Below are 14,072 nucleotides of genomic sequence, written 5' to 3'. Positions count from 1 at the left end.
TGCATTGATGTTGATGAATGCGTGCCATATGGCCATTTTGGTTGTTCGCTGCGCGGCGGTGGGGTTCTGGATAGGGGGGAACCCTGGTCTTCCCTGGGTTATACCTCTTGCGTTCCGTTGGCATTATGTTGTCAATTGGCATTTGGATGGTCGTTTTTATTTTAATTTTTTTTGGGGGGGGGGGGGGGGGTCTGTTGGTTGGGTCGGGGTCTTCCACGTTTGCATCGCGGTGCATCTGGGAGTCTTTGTTTTTTTTTATTTGATTTATTGTTTTTCTTTCTTCCACCCCTATTGGCTACTGGGGTTCTTGCCTGCCTGTTACAGTCGTGGCGTCTCACTCTCACTAACAACTACATTCTTTAACAGGCTTATGCGCACACACATGTATACACACACATACAGACACATTCACCCACACGCACACAGACACACACAGACACAAACAAACTTAGGTTGTCCCTGGTAGAATTATTCCTGATGCTTTTCTTTCAGTTATTTAAATTAATTATTATTCCAGCTCTCGTGGCTGTGTTGTGTTGCTTATTTAGTGTGTGACTGTTTCTTGTTTTCATTGTTTCTTAGTTGTCTTACTCTGTCAGCTGTTCATTGCTGCTGTTCGGCTGGTTGTCTTTTACTAGTATTATTATTTTTATTGTTTGTTGTTGTTGTTTTTTTCAGGCGTTCTCCCTTCTCTGTGCTGTCTGTTTGTGCCCCCCCATCCCCGTGTCTGCCCCCCTGTCCGGCCCGGTGACAAATCAATACATAATTAAATAAATAACAGACAAATGAGTATATTAATAATCTCCTGTTTAAGTAAATCTGTCTGGCACAGTATGGTATCCAGCTCATCATACTCTATACCAGCCTGCTGCAGGACAGGTTATAAAAAAAAATATATATACTAAAGTAATATTGAAAAAGGGATTGGGCAGTCTTTATTTGCAGATGATGGGGCCATTTGGAAACGAGGTATAACATAGATTTTATTTTAAAACAAATGCAAAAGGCTTTAGTTACTGTGGAGGATTGGGCTGATAAATTGGGATTTAAAGTTTCTGTGGCAAAGTCTAAATTTATGATATTTGGCCACAAGAGAAAGGTACTAGATTTTGGATTATGTATGTATGGTTCCCCTGTAGAGAGAGTGAAAGAATTAAAATTTTTGGTCTCTATAGTGTCTCTGTAGCTAGCATTCTCTTTCTGATTTGAGCAAAAAGTTTAGTCTACTAAACATGTAGAAAGTATGAAGGGAGGAAGATTAGTAATATTAACAGTGTGTTCATAGATTTTAAGTAGTTGCATGTATAGTTGATTGTGTTGTTTCAGATGATTGTTAGCTAACGTTACAGAACCAAACAGGATTCTTTTAGCTATTTTTTCTGATGACGAATTCCCACCCTATTGTTGTTCATGTGCAATACTTCTATGTGGTTTGATTCTACAGACATGGAGGGTTGTTGTGTTCGGAGCATGATGATGATACCTCACCAAAAGTCTAACTCAAATGTGATGCTTGTTATGAATAATCAGCAAAGTAATTCCCCTGTTATGAGATTTTTTGCTTCTCAATTCCTGCTTATCACTAGCACCCAGACTAAACCGCTGAGTTTAATCACACAGACGTATTTTTTGTAGAATGTCAATTCATGTACATTCAGAAGAGTCCAGCCACTAGCTCACTTCAGCTAGGACAAGCACTTAGGTTTGAAAATCATTATCTGATTTAGCATGTAAACTTCATTCATCTTCAAGTCACAATGATATAATGTGTATGTGTTTTTGCTGTGAAATTGAATTAGACAAATACATTCTCTGTTATTTCCCTATAGCTCTCAAAAGCAGGAAGTAACATCTACTCCCCACAAACTACCCTGCGAACCTCCACAGCCTGTGGTCTCGAGTATTACAGAGGAGTCGGACCAGGATAGGCATTGCGTGTTTTCCTTGGCCAGCATTTCAATTTTTTTCTCATGTCGTATTTTCTGTTTTGATTCAGGGGTGAATTTCTCATTTAAGGAGCACAAATACTGGAAGAAGAGGTCGCTATATTAGAGGCCAGGTGAGTTTTTATAGCAGAAGGCTATATTCCTTGGAGTTGGTGGTGTGAGCCTCTGGTTTTCAGTCTTTTCGGCAACACTCATATAACAGTGTGTTTGAACTTGATTCAAATTAAAGTAAAGCAAAGTAAATGTGTGAAGTAGACCCTTGTGCAGACCCGATTCTGACAGAACTGAATTTGCTTATTGTGCCATTCACCTACTGGCCCATTTGTTACTGGCACAGACAAATTGCACATGAGTGTAATGGAACAGTTTGAGGAGTGTTGAGTGCTGTAGGCGAGTGACGCCTGCCACCAACAACGGTGAAACAGTTTGTGCTCTGTGCCTTCTTAGTTTATCTGAGACAGTGAATGAATGTTTTTTGCTTGAACTAATGTGGACTAAATGCTCATTTACTTTTTCCCACTATGTCTTCTTATCTATACTGTTATGTCTAACTCTATTTTACTCATCTGCAGCATGCGATCTCTGGATGTTGTAGAGGAAGAAGAGCAGCATGACTCTCCAGATGGGAGAGCATGTAAGTCTGTCTAATGACTCGGTTTTCATTTTGTGTTATTGATATGTCTTTCACACTTATGCTTATGTGTGTTTATGTACAGTATTGAAATGGATGAGAACTGGACAGACCAAAGATTCTGTGAGGATGGGGACAGCTCTGATGAGGAATTCAATGCTTTTCTTCAACTACGGTATGTTATATTCACTAGCTTCATTCATGCACAATCAGTATATTGTAGGGTTGTACTTGTAGTAGTAGTTACTTTCCACTACTAAAAATCTAAGACCTGTTCATATTTTGCCTTTTTATGCAGAGTTTGGTGGTGCAGCATCAAAGGTCGGGAATATTGAGCAGCTTCCAGAAATATCCATGGACGAGACCGTGCTTGATGTAGCTGTTCCCAACCCCACCGACGATCAGATGTCCGATGTGCCAGACCATCTGAAAGTTGAAAATGACCTGGTTGGAAAGAAGGCCTGCATCGCCTACCTTGACAACCTGAAGCTGCTTACTTAATTTCTGCAATTTCCTATGAAAGTATGTACCTTTTCAGACCAAATTACTTTGGAAAAATGCCCAGGAAGACCACCATTTCAGGTTGAAATGAAATCTCTGGGAACTGGCCTTGTATTGGAATGGGTAAGCAAACAGTTTTGGCTTTCGTTGTGTGCATGTGCGTATGTGTGTACTACACACAATAGTTGTGTGTTGGAGGAGGAGGAGTGTCTGACTCTGTGGAGAATTCGGATTCTGATTTGAGTAGCATAGCTATACGGTCATCCAAATGCTCATTGCTTCATGGATTTTCAAAAAACAGTTTTGTGTTGAATAATCGAGAACTTTCAGCTACAGTGCCTTGCGAAAGTATTCGGCCCCCTTGAACTTTTCGACCTTTTGCCACATTTCAGGCTTCAAACATAAAGATATAAAACTGTAATTTTTTGTGAAGAATCAACAACAAGTGGGACACAATTATGAAGTGGAACGAAATTTATTGGATATTTCAAACCTTTTTTCCAAATAAAAAACTGAAAAATTGGGCGTGCAGAGCCAGGGAGTCTGCCGAAGACGTGAGAACCCGCGAGAGCTCAAGATGGTATCGCTTGTCTACTAACCAGCCAGCCTTATTTTAAGTCCAGCATGCATCATGTTAAGTCAGCGCTGCGCAGTAGTAGAAGACAATACTGTTTCCCAACTGTAGGGGGACCCCGAGAGCAAATGTTACATAGTGTTACTTTAAAATGCCATTTTGTAACTATGTGACAATGAAAATGAGAACAGCATTAGACATTACATTTTCAAAGACTTAACCTGCTCTATAGTGGACTTTATTCAAATGCGATTAGTGAAACAGCGCCCCCAGTCTATTGCATTGCATTTACATTTACAAGCAGCTTTCCAAGGGACATCAATGAAAATGAAAATGCAATCTGTCAGTCCTCTCGTCAAGGCGGGTCCTCAGTTATGACCTCACTTCCTCTTCAGTTGGAAGGCCACTTCAGGTTCTCATGGTTCAGTTGTGTATCTACCATCACACAACACTGGGCGGTAACTTCACAACCAAATGAAATCTATCAACCGAACAACTCAAGGATGGATCTATACCGACTTCAAACTTGGAACCTGTAAGTTGTGCCATTTTTTATGTAGCTTTTCTGTTTTTTGAACACTTGCCTGTTGAACTTGGCGTCAGCCTATTCTGCAGCTAATGTGGCTAACTGTTTCTGTTGTGTATTGTGACATTAAGCCCACACGCCGTTGCCTGTATGTGTGTCTGTTGCTGCAGTAGCCTATGTAAGTTTACCTGGTCGATGCATGGCACGTGCAAAAAACGTTAACTCGCTTATACCCGAAAGCTGTAACATCAGTGTCCTGCTGGACAGTGTCAAACCCATTCTCATTCAGAGATATACTTCACATTACTGCAATACTAGTATTGGTGACAATGATCTCGAGATGATATCGAAGTGTTTCTTGCAGACAGGCCAGCAGAGGTGTTTCCTGCCAGGCTGACAGAAGACAGCAGAGGACTCCTATTCAAGTACAAGTTTATACTTAGCTGTTGAACTCATGTTAATTCTGTTTAGTGAGTCATTTTAGGAGCAGTCGCAACACTGTAAGGTCATCGCTGAATTCAACATCACAGACTGTCAGTCTTTGACTGTCTGTACAGTCTGTGAATCGTTTCAGTTGTTTTCCTTGATGCAGAAATACGTTTGATTATCATACTGCATTACTCTATGTTGATATACATCCAGGTCAGAAACATTTAAGGTTTTAGGTAAATTAGCCTAATTAATGTCTGTTATTATCACAACACATCAGTGACGTGGAAATTGTATTAATTTTGAGATATGCTACTATAACCATTATTCTAAGGATGACTGAATAAAATACTGATATTTTTTAATTAATTAGTTTTTGATATTTATTTTGGATAAATTGTTATATTAATCAACTAATAGGCTACATTTTCCCCTTTAGAATACACAAAAATCATTCATTAGATTAATCGACTAATTGAAAAAGTAATCGTTAGATTAATCTATTCTAAAAATAATTGTTATGTGCAGCCCTACATGAATATAGAGTTTTACTTTATCTGTCAGCCTTATTGGATGCAGATTAGAAAGGGACAGTAAAATGGGTTGCTGGGTGAGTAGTGGAGAAGTATCACATAATTTCTCTGAAAGTTAATTTAAGTGTCAAGTCATGGAGTGAAATAATAATCAGGTACCTACTGATGGCAATAAACACAAAGTTCATTACAGTGTATTACAGTCAGTGCTCATTACAAAACCCACAGTTCAACCACCAATAATTAAGTCATTATCGCAAATGTCCACAAGAGTCCATTTCTTAACTAAAACCTGAATTCTTCTTCTGAATTCCAGCAAGCAAACAAGAAATACTAAGTTTGAGTTTAAATACAAATGCTGGCACTCCGGTTGGTGCTGCTGCAGCGCACTGGCTGTCACTCAGGATGGACTGCGCCTCTTCCACTCTGGAGTTTGGTTTGAAAGTAACAGTGACTCTTTCGTGTTTTACAGATCATCCGAGTGACCTGAAGAAACTCATGTTTGAGGTGTTCCCGGACCCACCAGACTCACCTGCTGGACTCTGGGTCCGGAGTCTGTCATGCTTCAGTCAAGCAAAGGCCTGAAGACAAACCAGCGGTCAGCAGCATCAGGAAAATCTAAGCATCCCCAGGAAGATGCGTCATGATGACCACTGTGACCCAGATGGGACATGATCTGGACAGTTTTTGTATAAATGTTATGGCTTTGCTACTTCGTGCATTATAAATACCCAATTTAAGTTTCTATTTCATCGGCCATGAATAAAGTGCTTTATGTTATAGCAGAAAATTGTGTCCTCTTACATTTAATTTTTTACTATTATTATTATTATGTATTGTGTTTTTATCCTTAACCTTTCCTCTGCTAACTTCTATACGTCTGTCCACATACCAGGGTTTAGGTCAGAGCTGTGAGATTGTTTTGGTGCTTTCCTCTTGTTGTTCCTCTCCTGGAATGATCATTCAGGGCCGAGAGAGGATCTCTGTTCCCCAAAACATAGAAACCTAGACTGTGTAAACGATGATGCTTCCCTTTGCTTGGGGCCAGACGTTAGGGACTGTCTTAGGAGACAGAACCTCTGGTCCAGCTGATTAGTGTTGTAGTACTTCTCTGTTTATTCTCTTTTGTTAAATAAATTCTTCAAAGACAACGGTTTGTTGTAACCAATTATTTGCTCAGCCCCTCACCAGGAATATAATTTCCACGACACTTTATTTTTTAGGTTTTGGTCTTTTTTAATTTTACTAGTACGGGACCTGTGGTATTACAAAGATATCATGTTACCACAAAGGGTTTATAAAAAACCTTTACTAATAGTAGTGAATGAGTCTGTAAAGAAGACAAGACATTTTCTTATTTCACAAACTTTATTATATGTTGACAGATCACAATATAAATGATATCAAATGATCTCAAACTGAATCTGCATCTGAAAAAAATAATTATCCAACAAATAACTTAAATATAGTAGTATAGTATAAAGTATAAACATCCAAATTTCTTTGAAACATGGACACAGTACAGTCCGCACAGTAGCTGCAGATACTTTGGTTAGTGAGTACAGAGAAAGGGAAGGGAGGAGGAAGAGCATTAGACTTTGTAAGATCAGTAACCTTCAGTTGTGCTGAAATGGTAACTTACAGCATGTTGCACTCATTTCTGCCACGTGTGTACACAGCACATGTGTTTAAGACAAGGGGTGGCCACAGTAATCACTATACTTTTGTTTATATAATATCTGTATTTTTTGCCAGAAAAGTACTTGACTAATGTTTCACATCTTCTGTTTGTTTCATGTCTTACTTGACACCCCACCCTAACAATAACTATAGGCCTCTTTCTATTTCACTCGGCTCACAGCACTTCTCCCAAATGTAGGCTACCTGTAAAGACATATAGAAGAAGTGTATATTTATGGTGAGAGTTAATACATAGATTCTGTCAGAGACATAAATAGCAGTATTTGGTTTCGAATTGTGCTGGATGTTTGTACCCCGATACTTAGTTTGAAAATGAAACTATTAAGCCCAAAATTATTCGTACCCAAATTAAAATTTTACCAATAGGTTTCATCTGGCTGGAAATGACAGAAACAAGTGACAAAGACAGTAAGATATTGTGTTAGAGATATTGATGATAACTATTTCTATGGTTTTTTCTTTTTACAAAAATTTGTACTTAAAATTCCAAGTCCAAAATTATTCATACCTATTGAAATTGTTGCGAACTTTTGAGAAAATGTAAGTTTCTATACCATTTGAAATTGTCTTGCAAGTTCTACCATGAGAGAGCATTATAATCACCTATAAATGCAAAGTCTATGTACCAAAAGTACAAATGTGAAAACGGCATATACGTTTGAGCCATTTTATATGGCAAAATCTATGTCCCCCCCCCCCCCCCCTTTTTCCGGCCATTTCGGAGTTGGCTCATAGCCGAGGCGGTTTGAATGACTAATCAATCAATGAATCAATCAATCACACACTCACTCCGCATCAGACGTGATTAAACGGTTGACAGGCGGACAAAAATAATGTAGCCTATAGAAAACATGTGACACAAGGAAAAGGTGGTGCTGAAATGTTAAGGGAGAAAAAAAAAGAGTTTGCTCGAGGCAGGTGAAGCTAAGTGCCTCAACATTACGTTTCTTTTGTGCTGCTGTTACTTACAGCCTACCTGAAGACAGCAGTGAGGACTCCTGCTGCAGGACAGGTAGGAACTTGTTCTAAGTTATAAATAAATAAAATAAAGAGAGTAATTGGCACCTTTTCACGTTCCTTTTTTAAAACTCTACTTTTACTCTTCACTCCAGTATTTTCTGTAGGCCAGTAATCTACTTTTTTAGAATGCTACATTTTCCATTCATACTTTCATAACTTAACCAGCCTGTAACCTGCATTTGCTTCATTAACTGAAATGATTCAGTTACACAGAAGAGCGCCTGGTTTCTGAGGCTTGTCACAGTCACAGAGCTGGGCAGATGCAAACATTTAGAAAATCAGGTAAATCCCAAGTGATAAAGAAATATACTTAATTAGCACTTTTTTGGATGCACTTATCATATTTTAAGTGTATAATAAATGTGTTATTTCTTACAATATTCAATACTTAAAGTCAACTTTAAGATAGTTGCAATATATTTTAATATAATTAGTTGTGTTAAAATGGACCTATTTTAAGTACCTTTACTGTAATTTAAATATACTTTTTAAATTTTAACTTAAAATACCCTTTTGTGCTACACTTGAAGAACAGTTTAAATATATTTTAAATGTGTTCCCTCAACATTTTTATTAGCATTTCAGCATATTAGTAATTTATTACTAGTATACTCCAAGAGCCACTATTAATATCTCAGGAAGCTGCTTTATGAAACCATTCAGTATGAGAATAATTCATTATTAATGCATTAAAAATAATTTGCAAAATGCCCATTTAGCATAATAATAAAAATCAGTTAGAAAATAGTATTTTACAACACACACACACGCAGACAACTAAAAAAAAATAATTTTGTGTACATAAAAGGTACAGCAGCATGTATCACATCTTGACCAAAATACCTTCAAATGAAAATAAAATCAGTAAAATGATGATCAGTATTACTGAAAAGTACACTATACACATCCCATCATTAATGTTACCCACGGGGGTCCCTCATACGGTTCGGACTCTGGGCCCGGTTCAGACGGCCTCTCGGCGAGCCGTCCCACTTCTGACACCATATGCGGCCAAAGGCGAGCGCCGTCACCCTGCCCAGATTCAAACACAGGTCTACAGGGTACCAAACATGCAACTTTGACAGCAAATGGTAAATGATTCGATATTGATATTTTATTAGCTACAGTTAGTAGAAGCAGCCTTCCTTTTTGATTTAGCACTTAATATGTGGTAACCGCAGTTGATCAATGAGCACAGCAAAGTGTCTTAAAATGTCCTATACAGCTGGATGCACAATTTGGCAGAACAGATGATGTAGACTAATTTACCTGCCGAGATTTGAGCCCACCTCTGTTCTCAGCATAAAAGGGCGTTACCACACGCGAGGTGCATCTAATTCTCGGCAGGTAGGCAGAATTTGTCACAACACCTGGCGCTGCAAAACGTCACCGTGATGTCACATCACCATGACATAACATTACCCCGCGGGAGCAAGGCGTTTGTTTTTCTCTGGCTGCACAAAGTTGCAACCACCTTTTGCCTGATCATTGTTCTAAGCTCATAGTAAGCTCACGCATGGGTCGCCAAATTTACTTGGGCGGCTGTTAATCTACCTGGGCGGCCAGCCCAAGTTAAGCCTATGTGTGGGAAACACTGAGGTGAAATGGTTTTCCACAAGGGACCCGTGCCAGTAAACGCTCGGTTCTTCCATTACAACGTGATCAAAAACATCACATAAACTCTACTGTGCATTCAGCCAAGGAGCAGTGTATGATAAAATGTTATTAAACAGGTACAACAAATAATACAAACATACAGACTTGCTTAAAAACTGTTCTGTCTACATGTCATTTCACATTAACACAGCAGTCAATTAGTGAAGTACAAAAGTAGCCAATTACTTAATGTATAACAATATTTTAAATAAAATTATTTTTTCACAAGAATATTTGTTTATATAGTCTGACCCCGCTGACATGTAATGAGAGCAAAAACAGTGATGGTGTGCAGGAGCCAGACATACCTATGAGCACATGGAGCTTGTGAGGGTCCAGCTGGTTCTTTGAGGTTTTCGCGGCCTCTAAGCCATCTGAGTGAGGCGACGACCCCAGGAAGCTCTAAAAGAAAAGAAATGCAGTTGCAAATGAGATATAGTAAATATTCAGTCAGGCCAGTACTTCCACCTAGTTTAGTTCTTCATTTGCGTATCATTATAAACACTGTAATTCTATTCTTATAGCAAACCTTTATTAATATTCTTTATTTAATTTTCTAGTTGAATACAGTATCTATGACCATACAAATGGACATGAAGTTGAGCAGTATTTTACATGACATCACATGCTATTATATCGTGTGTTCAGGCATTGCAGTACATAAAAACATTATTTCAAGCGCGTCTTAAAACAAGTCTCACATATGCATGTACGCTTTAACACTGCTGTTATAACAGAGTTATTGGTCACTGTAATGATTCCCCCTCCATGGTTGCAGTGAAGAGAAAAAACCTTGAGGATATGCACTTTTGAATAGTCTAACACTGATGCTTAGCTGATGATTTATAGTAGCTTCAGACTTACAGACATTATGGGCAGGAATAATAATGATTACAATGACCAATAACTTACTGTAAACATGGACATGTGAGTATTCAGGTAGACTTTAAAAATGTGAACCTAGCACACAGACAGCAACATATTGGTTGCATTATTACTCTGATAAAGACCTTACTGGTCATTTTAACAGTGCAAAAGCAGAATTGTGGCCTCTCACACACACATGCACAGACCTGCCTGGTTAAAATCTCATGCATCAAATTCCAGCAACAGGTTACTGAGACTGTATATTACCGAAATTTTAGTAACATTAAAAATTGCCTTACAGCAAAAAGCAATAAACTACTGTAACGTTAATTGCGTTTTTTTGTAACACGTTACTCCCAACACTGTTTAAGGCAGACAAAAGTTGTTGAAAAATGCTAACTAATATATTAATCCACGTGCTAGCATTAGCTAATGCACATCAGAGCTATCCACCAAGGAAAATATTGTCAAACCCAAAGTGAGCTCAACTTTCGTTAACGTTATCTGCGTCTGTCCTCTCCTGCTTGTAACTTGCCAGTCGCGCCTCTTTAGCTCTTTTCACATTTAACTTCTGCAGGGAGCTGACTGGATATTCTTCTCCTCTGAGTTCTTTTCTTATTATGTCTGAGGTGTCCACCTTCCAAATCCGAGTCAGTAAAGTAAAACAAAAGAACCAGAGAAACAAAATAATTTCTGGCCAGAAATAGCTTCCCTCTCTCAGCAACAGTAAGCAACTTTCGTGAAGAGGACTTGATTTGAAAACCTTGATTTTGATTAGTCCTACTGAATGCACTGCGCTAGTGGGCTGGGCGGAGGGCACACTTCCGCCCTGTGTACAAGTGTTTACTGTTTACAAACAGAAACATGTATAACTACAATATGATTTAAAGTATGCTTATTTCAATATGTTGTTGTTTGTTAAGTTAACAACATGTGCTGCTTCCCTCTAGGCCCGGTTACCTTTATGAAAGAGGTCTTATCTCAACTAGCTATTTACCTGATTAAACTAAATTAAAAGAAGGAAAATAAATGAAAAAAAAAGGAAATAATATGCTTTTAAAAATCATACCACTGGAAACATGGCTGAAACATGTGGCAATTACATAGATAATTACAATATTTTGCAGTAGCCTACACAATGAAGCATGTTTGGCATAAATATATTTTTAACCCACTAAAAGTGTAATTGTTTAACAATGTACTTCCACAAAGTACACCTAAACAGTATTTACATAAACACAGGTATAACAGTTAAATAAATATATTTTAATAAATAGACTAAAATGTTGTAAAAATATACTTTTATTTAAGCATATTTATTAAAAGTTTAATTTAGTATATATTTATTACCAAATTATTCAAAGTACTTTTCAGAAGTATGTTAAAGGTCAGCAGAATATATCTGTAATATACTTGTAGTAAGCATGTTAGAAGCATGAATGTACTATAAGCATACTATGTGAATTTCAAGTATATTTTCAGTACCTTTAAGAGCACTTCTTTTTGACCTGGGATGTCTTTTCAGTTTAAGGCTTTATTGTTCTACTAATACAACTAAAATCCAGTGAGCGCACACCATGTGGCCGTGTTGATGATATCCATTTACCCTCACTTGTATTCACTTTAGTTAATTAATAAATACTCACTTGGAACACAAGAATGTGTGTGTGTGTGTGTGTGTGTGTGTGTGTGTGTGTGTGTGTGTGTGTGTGTGTGTGTACTATTTAGTGATCCAGGTCACTGTACAAAGAACTGACCCTCAGATTTGAGACTGACTGATTGATTTAACTAACTCATAAGAAATAATTAAACATTTAATAACAAAGTGACCACTAGTAATAATTGTTGTAATTATTAAGCTATACCCAAGGATTCCTAAAGGCCTTGGGTGTGAGAGGCCAGTAAGAATCACCACCAAGGCTGTCCTGATGAATCTGAGCAACTGTGGTACCAACATCTCAGACAATCCAGCAGACACTGCACAAGGCTGGTCTCTATGCACACCAACCACAAGACAAGACACAAAAGCTCAACTGGACAAAGAAGAAAGCTTTTGGTCATCAGTTCTGTGGTCGGACGAGACAAAGACTGAGTTGTTTGGACACAAGGACGTGGCTTTTATTTGGTGAAAGAAAGAAAATGCTTTTTACCCAATGGGACAGGCAACCTTGTCAAAGTAAATAGCATTATTTATATTATTAAGAGGACTATATTGAGATTCTACAGGAAAACATCAGGCAGTCTGCAGAAAAACTTGGCCTTGGGCAGCGTTGGATCTTCCAACAAGACAATGATCCCAAACATACAGCCAAAGTGGTCAAGAAATGGAAATGGAGAATCTGTGGTGGGAACTAAAGACATGAGTGATGGAAAGGAGGTCTTCCAACCTCAAAAACCTGGAGATCATCGCAAAAGAGGAGTGGTCCAAAATCCCAGTGGAGACATGCAAAAAGTTTATTAGCAAATATAGAAACTGTTTAATTGTTGTGACTGTTTTGCCATTGATTACTGGAGGACATTTTAATGGGATATGAAACATTGGACAAAATAATAATACTAATAATTTATATAGCGCTTTTCAAGGTACCCAACAAAAAAGGGGGTGTATGAGAGTTGTGTTTAAGGCCTGAAGACTTCCGTGAACTTGGAACCCAGGTTTACTTTTGGATGCTTTTCAAGCATGCACAAGGAAGGGGCAGTGTGGATCTCAAGTGGGAGTTTGTTCCAGAGTGTGGGGGCAGCAACACAGAAGGATCTGTCCCCAGAATACCATAGTCTGGAATGGGGGACAGCAAGCAGATCTTTGTCACAGGACTGCAGATATCTCTGTTGGATGTACGGGTGGAGAAAATCAATAAGGTATTGTGGTGCAAGTCCATGGAGGAATTTTTAGGTGAGGAAGAGGATTTTGTAAGTGATGCAGGACCTGACTGGCAACCAGTGAAGCAGCAGTAGGGTAGGGGTGATGTGCTGCCAGAATTTAGCGCATGTTAAAACTGTAGCAGCTGAGTTATTGGAGCCTGTAGAGGGCTTTGCAGGGCACACCAAAGAGGACACCACTGCAGTAATCAAGATGGGACATGATGGAAAATACAATGAGAGTCTCATCCACAGAGTCAGAGAGTGAGGGCCGGAGCCTGGAAATGTTCTGAGATAGTAGAAGGCAGATTAGGTGATGTTTTTGATGTGAGACTGGAATGAAAGGGTGAGTCCAGGATGACTCCCAGGTTTCAAACTTAAGGGGATGCAGAGATGGTGCAGCCATCTACCTCCAGGAGGATGTCACCAGCCTTCTTCAGCAGCGACTCTGGAGCCACCACCACGAGTTTAGTTTTATTGTTGTTGAGTTTGAGGAAGTTAGCAATTGTGCAAGTCTTTGTGTCTTGCAGGTAGTTAACAAGTGGCACGGCTGGGAGCTGGGTTGAGGGATGGTTGCTGATGTACAGTTGTGTGTCATCAGCATAGCAGAGGAAATAAAGTCCATGTAATGTGGCCAAGGGGTAGCATGTAGATATTGAAAAGAAGGGCTCCACCAAGTACAGATCCCTGGGGAAAACCATTTTTAACTGCCGCCAACGTGGAGCTGAAATCTTTGAAGGTGATATATTGTTTCCTGTTGAAGAGATGGGACAGGAACCAGGAGAGCGCTGTGCCAGTAAGGCTAATAAGTTCTGAGGCTGTGAAGAAT

The 14,072-nt window shown here is 38.8% G+C and overlaps 1 long non-coding RNA gene across 1 annotated transcript; it reads left to right on the top strand.

Moving 5' to 3' along the window:
* The first annotated feature begins 4,052 nt into the window (after positions 1-4,052).
* On the top strand, positions 4,053-5,930 carry LOC119913291. The gene is made up of 2 exons (XR_005446430.1): positions 4,053-4,187; positions 5,613-5,930. It is a non-coding gene; the product is annotated as an uncharacterized LOC119913291 (long non-coding RNA).
* Positions 5,931-14,072: the final 8,142 nt, after the last annotated feature.

This window comes from Micropterus salmoides, unplaced genomic scaffold, assembly GCF_014851395.1.
Source record: "Micropterus salmoides isolate LMB-PRFRI ecotype aquatic unplaced genomic scaffold, ASM1485139v1 Ms_hic_scaffold_2, whole genome shotgun sequence".
NCBI lineage: Eukaryota > Metazoa > Chordata > Actinopteri > Centrarchiformes > Centrarchidae > Micropterus > Micropterus salmoides.
This window is presented reverse-complemented; position numbering and strand designations above follow the sequence as displayed.